Raw genomic sequence first — 21736 nt, forward strand, 5'->3', positions numbered from 1 at the left:
CTGCTATGATTTGCTCACGTGACCCTTCTACCCCCTTTTCTCTCTCTTCATCTTCTGGGACTCCTATGATTCTGATGTTGTTCCTTTTTAATGAGTCACTGATTTCTCTAATTCTTAAATCGTGCTCTTTTGCTTTAGTTTCCCTCTTTTTTTCTGCTTCATTATTCTCCATAAGTTTGTCCTCTATATCGCTGATTCACTTCTCTGTCTCATTCATCCTTGCCACCGTGGCATCTATTTGAGATTGCAGTTCAGTTACAGGATTTTTAAAAATTTCATTCTGTCTAGCTTTTACTTGTTTTATCTCTGCAGAAAGGGATTTTAATCTATTTTCAACCCCAGCTAGTATTCTTATTATCATGATTCTAAATTCTGGTTCAGACATCTTGCTTGTATCTATGTTGATTAAGTCCCTGGCTGTCATTTCTTCCTGCTCTTTCTTTTGGGGTGAGTTCCTTCTTTTCATCATTTTGAAGGAAGAAAAGGAATTAATAAGGTAAAAAAAATTAAAAAAAATTAACAACAACACACACACACACAAATCAGATAAGTGATGCTAGATCGTAAGTGTGTTTTGGTCTGGGTGTTGAAAGGAGCTTGATAGATTAGTGAAAAAAGAGAAAAAAAATGAAAACGAAAAAGAAAAAAAGGAAAACGTTCGAAATTTTGAAAAAAATGAATACAATGAAATAGAATAAAATGAAATAATGGAAGTAAAATAGAATTTGAAAATTTTATGAAAATAAAAAATATAGTAGAAAAAGATTAAAGAAAAATATTATAATAAAAGTTGAAAATAAAAATATGTGCACATATGTTCAATAAATTCTGTATTCAAGAAAGAAGCAAAAAATTCAATAAATTCTGTATTCAAGAAAAAGAAAAGCAAAAAAGAAAAAAAAAGAAAATTGAATAGATGGATCAGTGAACAGACTGAAATACGATTGAAATTATACCGTTTTCCCCTAGAAGTCAAACTATGAAGCACTTTGCACTTTATAGTCTGTAAACTAAGCAGGAGGAGAGACTTGTGTTCCTGAAGAGCAAGGTTGGCCCAGTTGGGCGGGGCTTAGTGTAACAGCTCCATTCTCCACTAGATGGCGCTGCTTAGTTTACTGGGGTGGATTGTTGTGGTGCTTGTAGGTGCATATGCGCCTGCGGGGGAGGGGTGAAAATGATGTTACGCAGCTACCCAGTCTCTAGTATCAGAACTCTGTTGTCCCCAATCGTGCACCCGTCCTTTGTCTCCGGCTGCCACCTACTCCCCACTTTTACACTGTCTGTGACCAAGCCCCAGGAAGCACCTCCCTCCTGAGCTTTATCTCAGGATAAAGCTGGGATGTCTGTGTTTCCCGATCCCTCACTTCTGAGGGACTGCGGCTTTGACCTGTTCTGTCCCTCTGTGGGAGGGTCTCACTGAGCAATGGCCTGCCGGCCACACCCAGGAACGTTTGTAGGTCTGTGCTGTTGCCGATGCAGAGACTGCGGCTGGGTGCCAGCCCACCCCAGAAAAAGTTCACGCGATCCTGTAGCAGCAGCGTTTCAGGGATTATGGCAAATCACAACACACATCTGGCACCAGGCTTCACTCTTAACGTTCTTGCTCCAACACCAGTGGATGTGGCCTTTCTCCGGTGTCTTTTGAGACCTTTGCCCATGGAGAGGTCACACCGTCTCTACCAGATGTCCTTCCAGCAGGGGAACCGCCTGTCCCGTGTGGCCTGAAGACCCCTGGACTTCACTCTGCTCCTGGGGATTTGCCCTTCCCACCAGAGCACTGCCAGGTATCGAGCTGCGGAGTTTCAGACTCTGCGCTCCTGCTGTTTATAGAGCCTTAATGGAATTTAAACCCTCTCCTTTTTCTTTTCTCCCTTTTAGTTCAGTCCCTGAGGCTGTTTCCACTTTTCCACTTTCTCTCCAGCTGTTTTTGTGTGTGGGGGGGTTGCTTTTCCCATACCCTCCCCTCATCTCCATCCTCTCTCCGCAAGCAAAAACAGCTCCCTGCCCTCTGCGGCTTCTCTCTCCCCGCCCCGTTCACCTCTCTGCGCTGCGTACCTGCTGAGTTCTGTGGTTCAGGTTGTGTAGCTTGCTGCCTTAATCCTTACGTCAGATTTCTAGGTGTGCAGGATCAGTGTTATTGCATTTATTTGTCATTTGAACATGCTTATTGTATATTTTTATGAATAACCATCTATTGATGGAAATTCTGCAGAGTTGAAGTTTGGGTTATTATGAGCAGTACTGCTCTGAACATTTTTGTACGTGTGTTTAGGTGAACATATGTGCACGTATCTGCTGGGTACGTTCCTAGGAGTAAAATTGCTGCGTTTAGGGAATGCATATGCCCAATTTTAGTAGCTACTTCCAAGTATCTTTTGATGTGGTTGTCCTAATTTACACCCCTAGTAGCAGCAGTGTGGGCTTCTCAGTTGCTCCATGTCATCTCCAACACTTGGCATGGTCTGCTGTTTTCTTTTCAGCCATTCTGGTGGGGTCGTAGTGGTGTCTGATTGTGGTGTTTTAACTTTGCATTTTCCTGATGACCAATGAAGCCAAGCACCTTTTCATCTCCTTCAGCAAATTTGCATATACTCTTTTGTGAAGCACCTGTTTGCGTCTTTGGCCTCCTGTTTTATTGGACCATATTTTACTTGATGATTTTGGAAATTGTGTATATATTTCTGATGAGTCTTTTGTTAGATATATGTGTTGCAAATACACATATAGATGGCCCTGACCTGGGATGCTTTGACTTAACGGTTTTTTGATTAGACGATGGTGTGAAAGCAATATGCATTCTGTATAAACCATTCTTCAGATTATGAATTTTGATCTTTTCCCAGGCTAGTGTTATGTGGTAGGACACTTGCTGGGGATGCTGGGCCGTGATGGCTGCAGCCATGTGATCATGAGGATAAACAGCAGAGACACCTACAACCATCCTGTCCCCATACAACCACTCTGTTTTTCACTTTCACTCTGGTATTCAGTAAATTGCGTGAGACACTTAACACTTCATTATAAAACAGGCTTTGTGTTAGATGCTTTTGTACGACTAATGTAATGTGTCCTGAGCATGTTTAAAGGCTAGGCTAAGCTATGATGTTCTGTAGGTTAGGTCTATTGTATGCATTTTCAACCTAACAGTGTTTTCAATTTATGATGGGTTTTTCAGAATGTAACCCCATTGTAAGTCAAGGACTTACAATGTATCTATGGCTTTAAAAAAACTCCTTCAATGATGTCTTTTGATGAAGAAAAATTCTTTTTTTTAAATGCTTATTTATTTTGAGAGAGTGAGAAAGAGCACGTGTGTGAGCAGTAGAGGGGCAGAGAGAGAGGGAGAGAGAGAATCCCAAGCAGGCTCTGCACTGACAGTGGGGCTTGAACTCATGAACCATGAGATCATGACCTGAGCCGAAATCAAGAGTCAGATGCTTAACTGACTAAGCCACCCAAGCGCCCTGATGAACAGAAATTCTTAATATTAACACAGTATGATTTATAATTTTTTTTCCTTTACTGCTAGTGCTTTTTGTGAGCTACTGAAGAAAGCTTTGCCTACCCTAACATAAAAATATTTTCCTGTTTTCTTCTAAAAGTCTTATGGTTTCACCGTTTGTATTTAGATTTATAGTTAAGCTGAAACTGATGTTTGTGTATGGTCTGTGGTAGGGGTCAGGACTAATTTTCCCTCTTATGGATATCCAATTGAATGAGCACCTGTTATTGAAAAGGTTACCCTTTTCCCCTACACTGCATCTTCACGTTTGTCATAGACCAGATGACTGCATCTTTGTGGATTTGTATTCCTGGACTGTCTTCCATGTCATTGGTGAGTTTGTCCGTCCCTGTGCCAATGCCACCCTGTCTTAATTACTGAAGCTTTGATTTCAGGTAATGTAAGTCCATTGTCGTTATTCAAGACTATTTTTCTCCTCTGTACGTCTTAATGGAGATTTTGGAATCACTTGTCAATATCCAAAAGAAAATTTGGAATTTTGAGTGGGATTACACATACAACTTGTAGATCAGTTTGGAGTTTGATATCTTTATGACATTGATTCTTCCAGTTCATAAGCATGATATAACCTTCCATTCATTTATTCCATAATATGTTATAGTTTTCAGTGTAGAGGTCTTCTGTGTTGTTAATTTGTTTTATTATTAATTGCATTTTCTCTTGTATTGGTCAGTTGTCCTAGGAATTCAGCAATTTTATTAACCTTTCAAAGTTCAACTTCTGGCTTTGTTGACTCAAACCATATATATATATTTTCCCTTTGGGAAAAAAATTTTTGGAAGTTTTGTTCTGAAATAATTCTGGATTTATAAGAAAAATTGCAAGGTGGTGCAGGGAGATCCCATATATTTTTCTCTTAACTTGTCCTAATATTAGCATTTCACATAACCATAGTGCATTTTTTTAAATTAAAAATTAACATTGGTATACTATTATTAGTTCTATATAATATATATATATATAATATTACTTATACATATAATAATATATTATTATTCTTAGTTATCCTGCAGACTTTATTCACACCCCCAAGTTTTTCCATTAGTATTCTTTTCTTTTGTTCCTGTTCCTAGATCCAATCCAAGATAGCATAATACATTTAGTTATCGTGTTTCTCTAGTCTTTAGTTTGTGACTGTTGGTTTTTTCCTCGTCTCCCATAACCTTGATACTTTTGATGAGTGCTGCCAGGAATTCTGGAGAATGTCTGTCAGTTTGGTTTTGTCTGCTATTTTCTTACAATTAGACTGAGGTTACAGATATTGGGGAAGAATACCAGAGAGATGATAACTCCCCATTAACATTATATCACAGAGTACATTGGATCAGTGTGATGTAATACTGGTGATAGTAATTTTCATCACTTGGTTAAGGCAGTGTCTGCCAGGTTTCTCCATTGTAAAGTTACTACTTTTCCCTTTCCATACTCTGTCCTTAGAAGTGAGCCACTAAGTCCAGCCACGACTCAAGGTGAGGAAACGTAGGGTCCGCCTCCTGGAGGGAGAAGTATCAAAGAATATGTGGACATATTAAAACCTCAATTGTAATTAAGACATATTTTAGGGAACATACTTTGAGGCTATGCAAATATCCTGTTTCTCCTTAAAGTGTCACCTATTAATTTTAGCATTCGTCAGTGGATATTGGCTGTAGTATTTATTACTGTGGTGTTCTAATAGTGTTTTTCTATTTCTCTCATTCCTTCTAATTTTTAATTGGAATTTTTCTATAAAAGGATTTGTCTTGTTTATTAAATCACTATGGACTAATGAGTATTTATTCTTTGGATTATAATCCCACACTATTGTTATATATTTTGTTGCTCACATTTTTTGAGTCTGGCTATTGGGAGCTCTTTCAGGTAGTCTCCTGTGTCATTTGACATGCTTTTAAAAAAATTATAGTAAGGATACTTAACATGAGATCTACCCTCTTAACAACACAACAATTATTGTTGACTATAGGCACAATGTTGTACAACAGATCTCTAGAGTTTATTTATCCTGGCTTGACTGAAATTTTATACTTTGTGATTGATAAATCCTCATTTCCTCCTCCCCTGACCCCTGGAAACCACCATTCTACTCTTTGATTCTATGAACTTGACTATTTTAGATATTTCATGTAAGTGGAATCATGCACTATTTATCTTACTATGACTGGCTTATCCCACTTTTTTTTTTTTTACACCACTTTCTTATTTTCTGGCACTGTGGGATCTTTTAGATTCCAGACCTAAAATTAACCCTTTCTTTTTATTGGGAAATGGTATTTAGAAACCAAGATCTGGGTATTATTTGTGTTCATTACTGTTGGGATGTCACTGCTTCTAGGGCTTCTCAGTGGACAGAGCAGGAAATGATATAGCATACACACATATACACATACATGTAATAGTCCATATCTAGATTTATTTATGTGTCCATTTGTATACATGTTTGAATAAAACATGTGTTTCTACTGATCTCTCTGACTCAAATCTAGTGCCACAGGGCTCATTTTTTATTCTTCCTTTCTTCTTTCTCTGATAGTGAAAAACTTGGCTGTCATTATGTGCAATATATGTATTGTCCAATCCTAGTATATATGTAAGGATGCTAACCTGTGCTCCTGTGAGAAACAAATTTACCAACTATAATATTGTGTTATTGACAGACCTTTGTCTTTAACTTTACAGCATCTAGAGAAAATCTTGTTTTCCAGGGTGACTTAGATCTGTTCCTTTCTTCCCTAGCCCTAGTGAGGTTATGTCATGCATTTGTAATGCAGTTAAGATTCATTTGTCACACGTGTATGGTTTAATCAGGAAAAGGCTTATGTTATCTCATAGAAACAGATTATGGACCCAGCAATATACTGAAAGGGAGAGTTGGTAAGGCCTCTCCTTTTCTCAAGATCTAACCCACAGGAAATAGACGCAAGTTGCCAATTGGGAATCAAATCATAGTATCACATTTGATACTGATGAAGATGGGTTGCAGAATGCAGCAGGGCATCCTCTCAAGTGCAATTTAATCAGTGCTCTGAGCTAGAGGTAGAAAACAGCAGATCTCACTTGTGGTGGGGTAGGGGGTGGGGGAGGTGGAGAGGGGCATATGTAGGTGAGGAAGAAAGCAGACTTAGAGAGTATGGGAGTGAGACGGGGGCACAGGGCAGAGCAGGAAATCAATTCTACTTGAAAGGGCTGGTGGGTTACATGGGCCAATTGGATTTCAGGCTCTGTGGAAGGTGAACGTGCATGGTGGTCAGTAACAGGAGTGTTCATTCTGGGACTGGAGCCATCTGGAGCAGAGTAGGGCTCTCTTCCCTTCGGTAGAAACCTGGGTGGGAGGTACTCTCTTTCAGATAGTTACATCATCTAATCAACAGACTTTCTGAAGGACAACTGTCTTTTCTTGGAGAGCAAGGCACTGCAGTGCTTCTGAAATGAACACAGGAGTGGTAATTTAAAAAATTGTGCTTTGATGTTCCCGTTAGAATTCGATTTTGTGCTCACTAAAAGTATTTAGAAAATATGAAATATAAGTAATAAAATTAAGCATTTATAATCTAACCAAGAAAGGCAAATATTAGCATTTGTGAGCATTCTTTTTTTAAAAATTAATTTATTTGTATCTTTTCAAAGAACTAGCCTTTGGTTTCATTGATTTTCCTCTATTTTTTGGTCTGCCTTTTTATGTCATTAATTTTTCTTCTTTATCTTACTTCTTCCACATATTTTGGGCTTATCATTTCCTCTTCTAGCTTTTAATGCAGAAGTTTAGATGTTTGACTTTTAAGTTGTTCTTCGTTTCTTGTATACATGTTTAAAATGATAAATTCTCCTCCAAGCACGGCTTTAGCAGTATCCTACAGTTTTTGATATGTTGGTTTTTCTTTTCATTCAGTTCAAAATATTTTCTAGTTTCCTTGGTAATTTCTTCTTTGTCCCATGAGTTATTTAGAAGTGTCTTTGTTTAATTTCTAAATATTTGAAGATTTTCCAGATATTTTCTCTTCTTTATTACTAACTTAACTTCAGTGTGGTCAGAAGACATACTCTGCATGATTTCAATTCTTTTAAACTTATTGAAATTTATTTTATGGCCCAGAAGATGACCTATCTCAGTAAAATTTCCATGAACACTTGGAAACAATGTGTATTTTGTTGTTGTTGGGTAGTGTCTGTAACTGTCAATTAGGTCACGTTGGTTCAAAGTGTTGTTCAAATCTTCGATATCCTTACTGATTTTATCTATTTTTCCTTTTGGTCTGTTTAGGTTATTTGAAGCTTCATGTAATTTGAAGCTTTCTTATAGTGTACATATACATTAGGATTATGTCTTCTTGATAAAATGGTGAAGAAATGGTGAGTTTGAGAAAAATGAATTGTCCTTCAAAAAACGTAGGCAGGCCTCATCCCATCAGTTGAAAACCTTAACAGAACAAAGACTGACCTCCCCTGAGCAAGAAGGAATTCTGACAGCAGACAGCCTTAAACTTGAGTTGCAACATTGGCACTTCTGTGGGTCTCCAGACTGCCTACCCACCCTGCAGATTATGGACTTGCTGGCCTCCATACTCATGGGAGTAAATAAATCTTAAATAAATCTCTCTATTGATATACATCTTTTTTTTAATATGAAATTTATTGTCAAATTGGTTTTCATACAACATCCAGTGCTCATCCCAGCAGGTACCCTCCTCAATGCCCATCACCCACTTTCCCCTCCCTCCCACCCCCCATCAATCCTCAGTTTATTCTCAGTTTTTAAGAGTCTCTTATGGTTTGCCTCCCTCCCTCTCTTTTTTTCCCCTTCCCCTCCCCCACAGTCTTCTGTTAAGTTTCTCAGGATCCACATAAGAGTGAAAACATATGGTATCTGTCTTTCTCTGTGTGACTTATTTCACTTAGCATCACACTCTCCAGTTCCATCCATGTTGCTACAAAAGGCCATATTTCATTCTTTCTCATTGCCAAGTAGTATTCCATTGTGTATATAAACCACAATTTCTTTATCCATTCATCAGCTGATGGACATTTAGGCTCTTTCCATAATTTGGCTATTGTTGAGAGTGCTGCTATAAACATTAGGGTACAAGCGCCCCTATGCATCAGCACTCCTGTATCCCTTGGGTAAATTCCTAATAGTGCTATTGCTGAGTCATAGGGTAGAACTATTGTTAATTTTCTGAGGAACCTCCACACTGTTTTCCAGAGTGGCTGCACCAGTTTGCATTCCCACCAACAGTGCTAGAGGGTTCCCGTTTCTCCACATCCTCTCCAGCATCGATAGTCTCCTAATTTGTTCATTTTAGCCACTCTAACTGGCGTGAAGTGATATCTGAGTGTGGTTTTGATTTGTATTTCGCTGATGAGGAGCGACGTTGAGCATCTTTTCATGTGCCTGTTGGCCATCTGGATGTCTTCTTTAGAGAAGTGTCTATTCATGTCTTCTGCCCATTTCTTCACTGGATTATTTGTTTTTCGGGTGTGGAATTTGGTGAGTTCTTTATAGATTTTTGGATACTAGCCCTTAGTCTGATATGTCATTTACAAATATCTTTTCCCATTCTGTCGGTTGCCTTTTAGTTTTGTTGATTGTTTCCTTAGCAGTGCAGAAGCTTTTTATCTTGATGAGGTCCCAATAGTTCATTTTTGCTTTTAATTCCCTTGCCTTTGGAGATGTGTCAAGTAAGAAATTGCTGCGGCTGAGGTCAGAGAGGTCTTTTCCTGCTTTCTCCTCTAGGGTTTTGATGGTTTCCTGTCTCACATTCAAGTCCTTTATCCATTTTGAGTTTATTTTTGTGAATGGTGTAAGAAAGTGGTCTAGGTTCATTCTTTTGCATGTTGCTGTCCAGTTCTCCCATCACCATTTGTTAAAGAGACTGTCTTTTATCCATTGGATGTTCTTTCCTGCTTTGTCAAAGATTAGTTGGCCATACTTTTGTGGGTCCAATGCTGGAGTCTCTATTCTATTCCATTGGTCTTTGTGTCTGTTTTTTTTTGTGCCAATACTATGCTGTCTTGATGATTACAGCTTTGTAGTAGAGGCTAAAGTCTGGGATTGTGATGCCTCCCGCTTTAGTCTTCTTCTTCAATGTTACTTTGGCTATTCCGGGCCTTTTGTGGATATATATCTTATTAGTTCTGTTTCTCTGGAAAACCCTGACTAATACAATTACATTTGGTAAATTTTTCATTTTTGATATATTTTTTATGTGTGGAAGTTCCTTTTGTTCCTTTTCTTCATGTCTTTTAAATATCTGCATTTTGTTCATATTATTCTTTATTCTTGAGCATGTTTGTAATGGATGATTTAAAATTCTGATCTGCTATTTCTATCATTTCTGGATCTGTTTCATTTGATTGATTTTTCTCCAGTTCAGTCACATGGCCTTTCCTTTGTGTACAGGCTTCCCTGATGTCTTTTCCTTTTCTTATAAGGACACTAGTAGTATTGGATTAGGGTTTGTGGTCTCATTTAACCTTAATTACCTTTTATTTGTCTATTTTTTTTAATGTTTTTTATTTATTTTTGAGAAGGAGACACAGAATCCGAAGCAGGCTCCAGGCTCTGAGCTCTCAGCACAGAGTCCGAGGCAGGGCTTGCACCTACAAACCACGAGATCATGACCTGAGCTGAAGTCAGATGCCTAGCCAACTGCCTAACCAACTAAGCTACCCTTAATTCCCTTTTGAAATGCCCCATCTGCACGTATCGTCACATTGGAGGTTAGAATTTCAACATATAAATTTGGGTGAAACACAAATCCGTCCATAACATTGTTGTTTTGTTTTTCCTTTAACAGGTACCAGGCTTTATTCTGGCAGGGATTTATAATTGCTTGAGGATCAGCCTATTTCTTTCAAGGCTTGTTTTCAGTTTTGTTAGGGCAGTTCTGCAGTAGTGTTTATTCTGGATCTAGATTAGCTCCATTACCAGGGCATGGCCCTTCTAGACTCTCTACTGAATGGTCTGGGTGATCAATGATGAGTCTCTACTCTGGCTGGTCAGAACTTAAATTTCTCTCAGCCCTTTCAGTTCTGGAAAGTGTTCAGCTTACAGATTCCTAGTCATTATTTTCTTGGCTTTGTGGAGTTTCTCCCTATTAACGCACATCTTAGTATTTGGCAACAAGCTAAAGGGGACTCTTCAGGGTTTTCTGAAGCTCTTTCTCTGCATCACTGTCTTCTCTGGAATTTTGCCCCCACCCCATCCAGCTGCCTCAGCCTACTCAAATTCAGATCTCTGTATCCTCAATCCAGCAAGATTGCCCACTTGCTTAGGATTCCTCTTCCTGTATATGGTCTGTGCAGTTCTGCCAGTCAAGAGCTAGGACAAAAACAGGGCTTACCTTGTTTCCATTTCTTTTTTCAGAGATCATACTCCTACAATGACTGTTTGTCACTATTCAGAAACCATTGTTTGTGTGTTTTTCCAGTTTTCTAGTTGCTTATAGTAAGTGGGCATGTGCATTCTCAGTTATTCTATCATAGGGTACCTATTTACTCTTATATATTTGAGACCTATAGTGTCTAGATTTTGAATCTGCTTTGTTTCATTCACTTTGTTTCAAAATCATTTTCTGCATCATTAAAAACTCCTTAGGAACATTGTTTTAGATGGATGCCTGTTATTCCATTGTATCGGCCTGTGTATTTTGACTGAAGAACAAGGCAAGGGGTAGATTGAGGCCCTGAGACTTGGCCTAGGTCTTGATAAGGCATTGGCAGATGGGGGAATTGGGCTATGGGAAATAAAACACCAGGGCTCTGGAGTTTTATGAGGACTAATGTGGTGTCCTCCTTATAAGAGCACTTCTATCCTTTTTCTCAAATCATGGCTTGCGTTTGCATTTTGTCAAAGAAATACCTCTTTCTGTAGGTAGGTTTCTTACCTCCAGGTAGTTGGATAGAAGTACGGTCTTTGGAGTCAGACATGTTTAGCTTGCGGCTCAGTTTTTACTCAATACTTACATGCTCTTGGCAAAGTCATGGTACCTGTTCAGAGCCTCCGTTCGCTCACCTGTAAGGTGGAGAATGTGTATAATGGCCTCACAGGGCTATCCTTCAGTGTAATTGAGATGCTACCTTCAAGAGCACTGGGTGTCATGTCCGATACAGGATAGGTTTTCTTGAGTTAGCTTAGGGTTTCTTTAAAAAAATCAGGTATAAAACTATGGGCTGGATGTATCCAGGCCTGAGGTGAGCTGCAGGGGACTTGAATGCCCAAACGAGCCTCTGTATCATTTCCTGCCTCCCTTTGCTCATATACCAGAAAATGAAACGAGGCAGATGATCTCTACCTAGGCTCTCATCAGATTCATGGTTGCGAAAGTCTAGTGAATCTGCCAGGTGAGGCTTATCTTCATCTGACAATTTCAGGACTGGCTGCACAGGCAGCTGTTTCTGTCCCTTGCACACAGCCTGGTGGGTCCGCCCTCCGGCCTTTGCATGAGGGCTGCTAGCAGCTACAACAGGGACGGGCTGTGGCAGCTGCTGCACCTATTATGCCAGTGAGGGATCATCACAGACTAGTCTGTCTGGGTCATAGGCAGTGGGGGACTAGCCCTTTACAGAAGGCTTTTCATGCAGTACGAGCAGTTTCACGTGTTGTTCTTCCTCTTTTTGCTTGGCTAGTTTCTTTCCTGACCCTTTCCTCATTTCTGCTGTTTTCATACCTCTGTGTCTTTTGTCCTCTCCTCCTGGAATGCCCTGTCTTCATCCTAGTCCGGCTACCCTGATTTGTCCTTTAGAATGTGGCCCCAGCTTGGCTCACATCTGCCATTCGCTCTGCCCTAGCTCTTCTTGAACTGTTTAGTCGCTCGCTGTTTGTTCATGCGTGTTGTCTGGTTCATAGCAGGGGTCAGAGGGACGGCACTAACTCTTCAGTGCCCACTGCCACCTGGGAGAGACTAGCCGAAGGAAGAGCTCTCCACATCACAAGGACATCACATTTGAGATGGCCACAGATGTGTGTGGCAGGACAAGATCCTGAAGGTTCTCCAGAATGTACTGGAGGCCTGGCCAAGTACTCATTTGCTTGTGTGGTCCTTCATTCACTCGTCTATTCAATATTTATTGACTTATATGTGCCAGGCCCTGTTATAGATACTAGAAATAGGACTAGTGAACAAAACAGACAAAAATATGCCTTTCTTCATGAAGCACATACTTCAGTCAGGGCAACTGCTCGTGGCTAAAGAGGTTCAATAAGCCAGCTGGTGATAAGCATGATGAATAGAAATAAAGCAGCAGTAGGGAATAGGTGACACGGGAGGAACATGAGGGAAACTTTCTCTGAGTGCATTTGAACAGAGCCTTGGATGAAGGGAAGGGTCAATGATTCCTATATCTGGGGAAAACAGTGTTCTGGGCCCAAGGAAGAGCAGGGAAAAGACCCTGGGGTGGGAGCAGGCTGGATGGCAGTAACCACTATATTTTTCTGAATGAGATGATCACAGAACTCTCATTTTGTAGTTTATTCTTTGGCATTTTAGCCCTCACAAGATGAACCAAATAATATAGGTCCACCTCATAATATGTAGTGGGCATATTCCTGGAAGTGTGAGCATGTCTGTGTGGATTTTATTGCTATAATTGGATTCCACTTTTAAAGGCACACGATAGGCTTGTCATTTTAAGGAACCCCCATGGCTAATCCTTTTAACAGAGTGAATAATCAGCCTTAGAGGATCCCTTAGGTTCTTATCATTTTAAAATCCTTTGGTTTTATGTCTTTAGAGATGCTGAAATTTCATGTATTTTCATGAAGGTGGAGATGACACAGTACCAAGTATATATAAATGGCAGTTAAGCAGGAAAAATTTCATGGGAAGAGATTGAATTTTTTTTCCTGAAGTATCAGGCTTTTTAACTCTTTATTCTACTTCCTAGTCTTAGTTCTGTGTTATGCAAACATAACAAATTTTGGCATAAAGAAAATAGAAAGGAGAAGGCTGATAATTAGGAATGCAAGACTGTAAAATAGCTATTTCCTAAATCTCTATTTAAAAGAACAAGCCAACGTTTCTTCTCTTAGGAGACATAAGTCCTTGCCTTTCAAACTTCAGTTCGCATGGGCTGTGATAGCAGCAGGTAAGGATGGTCCAGTTCCAAGTCTTTCCTCCAGTTTCCCAATGTCATCCTGGTTATTGTGAACAAATGAACCAATTTAACAAAGCATAAAATGACTCGTGTGTGTGTGTGTGTGTGTGTGTGTGTGTGTGTGTGTGACAGAGGGGTTGGCATGTGAATATTTTACATGTTCCCATGTAAATGGCACTCAGCATTGTGGCTCTAACTGGAGGTATCTTTGGTAAATGGATTGGTTTCCTGGGTGCCCAGCTAGGACATAACATGATAACCTCATATGCCCTCTAAAGTTTTCATTTAAAATGATTTATCAGCTGCTAAAGCAAAAAGAGGGAAAAATAAAAACAGAGATCGATTACGTATTTTTCAAGAACAGAGCAATTTTCTGGTTAGAACAAGGAGCTCATCCTCAGAAAAAGCCAATTCAGAAAGTTCATCCTCCAGCCATTCATAGACCTTCCCGGGCCGCTGGCACCAACCCAGCTTACTGACACAGTTTGCCTCACTGTTAGTAGTGGACTTTGCTCCATCACGGAAGGGAGGGAAGGTTCTTCCTTGGCCTCCTCTTTCCACCTCTGGTGAGGTAACCAGAATGTTGGTTCCTGTGTATGTATGTATGTGTGTGTGTATCTATATCTATATCTATATCTATATCTATATCTATATCTATCTTTGAGAGAGAGAGAGAGCATGTGTGAGGTGGAGGAGGGTCAGAGAGAGAGAGAGAGAGGGAAGATCAAAGCAGACAGCCCGATGCGGGGCTCAAACTCAAGAACTGCAAAGTCATGACCTGAGCCAAAGTCAGACACTCAACCTACTGAGCCACCCAGGTGCTGCCAGAATGCTGGTTGTGAAGACAGTTTCCTATGTTGTGTATGTTCCCCAGGTTTTCACAAATGGAGCAGTTTCATCATGATTTTTTGTTACTTGTGGACCTTGGGAGGTTCAGGCAGTTCTATACTTAGGCACCAAAGGGGAACAGGTAGTTTCAATGCTGGGGTAACTCCTATCCGCAGAGCTGGTTGTTTGGCATCTATAAAGTACTGCCACCCATGAGATCAACTTCACCGCAGTCTTCATGTCCTCTCTTCATCCCTGCTTTCTGTCTGACAAGGAAGCAAATGAAGTTCTGTCTGGAACTGCCCCTGGGCGAACTTCTTAGCTTCATCCTTCTAAAACACCTTCCAAGCTCTGTTTTCCTTGAGCTGACACAGCTCGTTGACCCACTCACCTGCAGCTCTTTGAATCCGAATTTTGGGTAAAAATTGTCCATGTTCTACTAGACGGTAAGCTCTTTAAAATTCCACTCACTCATTCACCCTATGAATAGATACTCTGTAGTTGCTCTGGGCCAAGCACTGTTCCTGTGCCTGGCTGTGTGGAACTCACATGGTCATGGGAGTGCTTATTAGCAATCTAGAGTTCTCTTACCTCTGGTAATTCCATAGATGGATGTTGTACCTCCAGCAGTACCTGAATCACTGCTAATGTGTTAGTGCTGGCAGGAACATAGAAGCTTTTTGGTCCAGTGAGCTTGCAGTGAACGTTGATGTTGATGATGCAGATGGAATGAATGTCAAGATCATGACTCTGTTGTGGAGTCAGAGAAAGAAATGCACTCAGTCTGCTTTTATCCATTTCTTCTCATATTCTCAAGGTCAAGGTCTTCTCTCTTCTCTCCTCTCTTCTCTCTCTCTCCCTCTCTCCCTCTCTCCCCACTATCGGATGCTTTGGCAGCAAGCTCCCTCATGTTTTCAACTCTAACAAAGAACTCTTATACCAGGGCTATTTTAAAAGAAAATTAAGCAGAAGCACAGCAAAGGTTTTAAAAAGTATTTTTTCTCATTATTTTATTGTTGAACTAATTATTTTATAGGAGATTAAAAGCAAAGTGATCATTGAGTGGACCTCATAGCATGTACTGACCCAGTCTTAGAAGATTGCATGTAAACCAGAATTTTGTAACTCAAGTTCTATTTTAGGTTCACCCTGAAGAGTTGTTATTTAAAGCAACCTTGTAAAAAGAGTAATCAGAACCTCCCTGAATGTTAGAGTTAGCAGGGGCAGCGGATTTCTTAAAGGAGGGTGGGAACATGACTCTTACAGCCTTCCTGGTTTTATCTCCAGACTGGTGGGGCCTGGGAAACATGATTTTATTCTTAGGGAACTTTGGGAATACTGAAAAGAAAAAGCGGTTCAAAAGTTCTGTAGAGAATGGATGATGGCTTTGTTTGCTTCATTTTTTTTCCACTGGGGGAATGGCTCACTGCATACCCCCCACCTCAGCCTGTCCCCAAAGGGAGTCAGGGAAATGGCCACAGTTCATTCTGAAATGACTGGAAGGAGGGGGGGGGGCAGGTGGGATGCTGTGCCTTCACAGTATCCAGTTACTGGACTGAGCATCATTTTCCGGAGCCACAGGATACAACATTACAGGGAAACGGGAGATTTCCACTCCTGCTCGGGGAAGTTCCTCAAGGTGTGTTTGTAATATTTCGTTTGGAAAGAGACAAGATCATTTATTTGAACATCTGAATTGGCCACAAAATCCCATAATTTGTGTTTATTGGGGGATTTTGTGGGTTGTTGTCTTGAGAAGAAACACAAAAAAAGCTTGTTCCAAACCCAACATTCCACAAGGAAATGGAAATTTCATTGCTCCTTTCTGACATAAAAGGTCATCTTGTTGTTTATCTACAAAGCCAGGGGAAATTGGCTGTTGAGTATTTTGCATTTGGAAACCCTGGCCCAAATTCAAAGAAGTCTGATGCTCTCTCCCCTCCTTGCCCTGTTTTTATTTAAAGATGTTGCACTCATGAATCATTGGGTGAAAGCTTGAAATATAGTTCCTTCTGTTTCAGAAGATGAGGGCGGGCCTTAGTCCAAAAGGAGAAACACAAAGTCAAGGATGTCTTAGAACTCCTAAGAACATAGACACTGAGAATGTAGCTGTTGTAATGCTCCTGGTCTCTGGGTTATAGGATACACTGGACTCTCTTGTACTTGTTAAATCACCAAAAATCTTTGGCAATATGCAGATCTCAGACTTACCCTGAAGTTTCCAGCAAAGCCTCAGAATGGTTGCCCACTAGGCAGGACGGTGATGTGATACATAGGGCCCAAGGCAAGTTGACAATGTAGGGCTGCTTGTTCAAAAAAGTACAGTTAAAGGTATTAAATTATAAACCTTTTCCTTTAAAAATATTTTACTATTTAGAAAACAATGATATAATTGTAATACGGGAGTAACAAAATTGATAAATGGTAAATAATATGTTGTGGTCTTCATTTTATATACTACAGTAAAAATACTTTATCAGTGTAATATCTTGATTGGCTGTAAGATTTTTCTGGCTCTCTTTTTTGTGAATTCATTTATGAGATTATCAAAATTTATGCTCTTAGCAATTTCATTTTCTTTTTTTTTTAATTTTTTTTTTTAACATTTATTTATTTTTGAGACAGAGAGAGACAGAGCATGAACAGGGGAGGGGCAGAGAGAGAGGGAGACACAGAATCTGAAACAGGCCCCAGGCTCTGAGCTGTCAGCACAGAGCCCGACTCGGGGCTCGAACTCACAGACCGTGAGATCATGACCTGAGCCGAAGTCGGACGCTTAACCGACCGAGCCACCCAGGTGCCCCTGCAATTTCATTTTCAATTGATATAATTGAAAGCGATCTCTTTTGCAAGTACTAAATCAAATAATTTTTGAAAATTTTTAATTTTTAAATATTTTTTAATGTTTATTTATTTTAGAGAGAGAGGGAGAGACTGAGTACAAGTGGGGGAAGGGCAGAGAGAGAGAGACACACAGAATCCGAAGCAGGCTCCAGGCTCTGAGCTGTCAGCATAGAGCCAGATGCGGGCCTCGAACCCACAAACCGTGAGATCATGACCTGAGCTGAAGTCAGACGCTTAACAGACTGAGCCACCCAGGTGCCCCAGTTTTTGATAATTTTTAATTTTGAGAAGGATCTTTCTGCTGAGTTCCTGGAGTTATTGGAATTACTGGAGTTTAAGAACATCTTATTGGATATAATAGCTTTAGGGTAAATTTCTAAAAAATTATTTTGAAATACAGATGTCAGCATGTCTAGAGCTAATGATTATTAACAAAGTTTCTAAAAAAATTTAATTCTTCATACAAATAAGTTTTGTGTAAGTTTGAAGTTAATTTTAAAGTAAATTTATATAAGGGCATTTTAATGTTTTCTCTGACATTTCCCGTAACTTGTAGGCGTCCTGCGAGCAACTGAAAGTACCTTCACAATTTTGTGTATAATTCAAAATACTTGTTTATAGAGTCCAATGTGTTTCTTCATACCAGGAAAAATTAATTTTTGAATAATTTTTTTTAACGTTTATTCGGTTTTGAGAGACAGAGACAGAGCATGAGCACGGAAGGGGCAGAGAGAGAGGGAGACACAGATTCTGAAACAGGATCCGGGCTCTGAACTGTCAGCATAGAGCCCGACACAGGGCTGGAACTCACAAACTGAGATCACGACTTGAACCAAAGTCAGCCACTTAACCAACTGAGCCACCCAGGCACCTCAAGGAAACATTAATTTAAAAATTGTTTTCCTTGCTAATAAGTGGTTCATTTAAAGTTTCGTTATGAAAATGGTGCTTTCTTCTGTTGAATGCAGCAAGCTTTAAATTCGGTTTGTAGTTCTAAGCCTGAGGATATTTGCTCTGCTTTTTGCAACAGTTTTCAAAACTGGAGACTCTAAACTCTTTGAAGAATCCTCATAACTCCTGGAAATGCAGTATTGCAGTGTTCATGTGCACATTTTTATTTCGTAGTAATTTACTGACAAAGTTTACTGCCTGAGTACCAGCAGTTTCTGTCCTGGCGCTCAGGACAGAGAGTTCATATTTCTGCAGATACAACAGGGATGGGCTCCAGACGCTGACAGGCGGGCCCGCCTCCCCCGGCCATGGCCACTGCTGCCACGCATCTGGGCTCAGGTTCTGGCTGCCCTGGCCTGCCTTGCCCGAAGGTCTGAGCCTACGTGTGTTATTGCTGCCTGGTGTATCATCTCTGCTCATACACATGCTCCATTGTCTCATTAGATTTCACTTGCTTAACTCACAAAGAGAAAATTATTAAGAATTTCAAGATAGCAACTGTAGAGCATTAAACTAAGCATGGACTCCTTCTGAGAGAGTCCCTTTCTGACTGCACAGGTCATCACACATGAAGCTGGTCCCGCCTAGACATACAGAATATAATTGAGGGAATGAAGGTTCTTACCACATGCAGCCTTAGTTTCTGGCAGACCATCTTCATTGCCAGGAAGTTCCAACCTCATGTCTAACCCTGGCCCAAAGATGCCATTTTTCTTACCCTTTCTCCAAAGATTTTGCTACTCACTTTTATCAGAGCCTCTCATTAGTGCACCTAGTGAGTACAGGTTCACCTGAACACGGACTAGCATCTGTTTTCATACCTGGGAAGACTGATTCCTTATACTCCTGTCTTATACACTATGAGACTGCACAATCAGTCTGCTTCCTAGTTTCCCTAATCTACAAGGTCCTTATCAGAATCTCCTGCAGCCTTGCAAACATGTTATATTCCTTGTGCCTATCCCTAGAGATTTGGATTCTGGACATCAGGAATGGAGCCCAGCCATCTGCATTTTAATCAGCTTTAGCTAGGGATTCTGATAGCCTGGTCTGGGAATATCTGGTGGTTCTCCTGATTAGGAATTTGTTCAAGGCTCCACAGCTGTAGTCCCGTCTCTGTTCTGGACCCCAGGGCTCATCTTAGTCCTCCCATGATTTGTCTGCTTTATCTGATTCAGCAGTCCATGTCCTCTCTTTGTATTTTCTCCCTTTTAACCACGTAGTTGTAAAGCAGGAGGCCACTCCTTTTATGTTAAATCCCTTCTGTAGTTCTATGAAGTGACTTTCAACCAATGTAAATTGGTTGCCCAGCCCTCGCTAAGCTGGTACTGTCAAATGGCACAAGGTGTGTGTGTGTGTGTGTGTGTGTGTGTGTGTGTGTATGTGTATGTGTGAGTGAGTGTGTGCATTCATGTATATGAGTGTGTGTGTGAGTGTGCCAGCAGTGATGATGGTAGAGGAAGTTGGGATGGATTCTAATGTTATGGTACTTCAGACCGGAAATACCAGACCTGATAAGGGATGAGGCCATCCCTACAACTCATGAATGGTTCAGAAAAATCAACATAGATTAGCTAATTTAATTCCTGAGTATACTATTGGAGGCATAAAACAAGTAGTTGTAACTACTTGTACCATTTAAGATAGGCTCTTTTTTGCTGTAGTAATAACCCCCAAATCTCAGTGGCTGTAACAACTTACATCGTATGTCTACTGTGTAACTTCTGGGAACTTGGCTCTGTGTTTCCTGAGACTCTGGCTGATGGAACAGTTCATCCTAAACCCTGTGTTTTTCCTAGCAGAGGGAAGGAGAACTTTGGAGCATCCTACCCAGCAATATAATGCTCTGGCCTGGAAATGACACATCATTTATGTTTATAACTCATTGGCCAGAACTAGTCACATGGGCCATAGAAAAGAGGCAGTGAGATCATACAAAAATGTGAACTGTAAAGCACTGCATAGATTCAGTTGCTTTTTCACAGGATTTTAAAGCAGGTGTAGCCTTATCCAGTCAATAGTAAGCATACGACCTAACGAGTGGGAGCATCCAGAAATAGGCCCTTTCAGAAGGACTAGATATATTAATGAATAATAGATTCCCACCACTGAAAGCAGAGAGGCCTCTCAGCTGGAGGAACCATGTTGGGAGGATCTGGCTGAAATGAAAATGTTTCATGTTCAGAGACCCAGGTGGTGAACTGGGCTTTCTTCCTGGTTCATTTCCTGAACGTTTTCTAATCCCTGTTCTTCTCTTGCTTCCATGTACATCTTGTTGGTGAGGATGGAGATTGATGGGGATGATTATAGGTCACAGAGCCTAGAGGTGGCTGAATGGGAGTTGTTTTTCTAGTTCTTTTATAATTTTATGTTGTCCTAGATCTTAATCACTTGCCTCCTTGTCTCAGTATTTGATTTCTTATTATGTGCTTGCTTTGGACAAAAAGTGCCATTTAAACCAGAAACCATCATTTTTTTCAGGACTTGGGACTCAGGGAGAACTTTGCAGTTATTACAAATGGATGCAAAATGGTGGGTCCCAGTTTGGGATTGAGGACAGCCAAGTATGATCAAAGCATTTTATGTTTGAGTTTTAGAAGTGGAAAATAAAGGATAGACGTAAAACAACAAGTACTCGGCATCCTAGAACTTGCAGAAGGTGTTTACCTTTTAGGAAAGCAAATTGATTTTTTGTTGACATATCGTGTCTTAAGAATGGTTAACGTTATTATGAGTTCTTGCTTGGGACTCAGAGATACAAGGATTCAAAGCCCCGGTATGTTAGAATTCTCCAGAAAGAACCAACAGGCCGGCCTTCCTTCCTTCTCCCTTCCTTCCTCCCTCCCTCCCTCCTTCCCTTTCTTCCTTCCATCCTTCCTTCCTTCCTTCCTTCCTTCCTTCCTTCCTTCCTTCCTTCCATCCATTTGCCCATCCATCCAACCTTTTATCCATCTGTCTATCTTGGGATATCTTGGCCTCTGCAATCTGTTAAATACTTCTAATTGTGTCAATTCCTTCCAAGTAAATCCCTATATTAGAAGGAGTTGACTCACATAATTATGGAAGTTTAGAAGTCTCAAGATCTGCAATCAGCAAGCTGCAGGAGATCTAGGAGAGCCAATGATATAAGTTCTAGTCCAAAAGCCAGTAGGCTTGAGACCCAAGAAGAGCCAGTGTTTCACTTTGAGTCCAGAGGCTGAAAAAGATGAAATATCCCAGCTCAAGCAGTCAGACAGGAGAAGTTTCCTCTTACTTGGGCTTTTTGCTCTATCCAGGTCTTCAGTTGACAGACTGAGACCCACCCCCATCATGGGAGGGCAACTTTCGTTACTGGGTACCGACTCAAATGTTAATCTCCTCCAGAAACACCCTCATAGACACACACAGAATAGTGTTTGATCACATATTGGGCAGCCTATGGCCCAGTCAGATTGATCTATAAAATCGACCATCATGCCAACTCTGTTACTTGGGAGCTGTGTGAACTTGAGCAAGTTATTT

At 40.4% G+C, this 21736-nt stretch overlaps 1 long non-coding RNA gene across 1 annotated transcript in view; it reads left to right on the plus strand.

Annotated features, from left to right (window-relative positions):
• The first annotated feature begins 668 nt into the window (after positions 1 to 668).
• The window catches only part of LOC106984769 (uncharacterized), a 185674-nt gene continuing 164606 nt past the window's right edge, over positions 669 to 21736 (plus strand). The window contains exon 1 of the long non-coding RNA XR_003421295.2: positions 669 to 1784. This is a non-coding gene — a long non-coding RNA (uncharacterized LOC106984769). The remainder of the gene's footprint in view (positions 1785 to 21736) is intronic.

This window comes from Acinonyx jubatus, chromosome D2 (genome assembly GCF_027475565.1).
Source record: "Acinonyx jubatus isolate Ajub_Pintada_27869175 chromosome D2, VMU_Ajub_asm_v1.0, whole genome shotgun sequence".
Lineage (NCBI taxonomy): Eukaryota > Metazoa > Chordata > Mammalia > Carnivora > Felidae > Acinonyx > Acinonyx jubatus.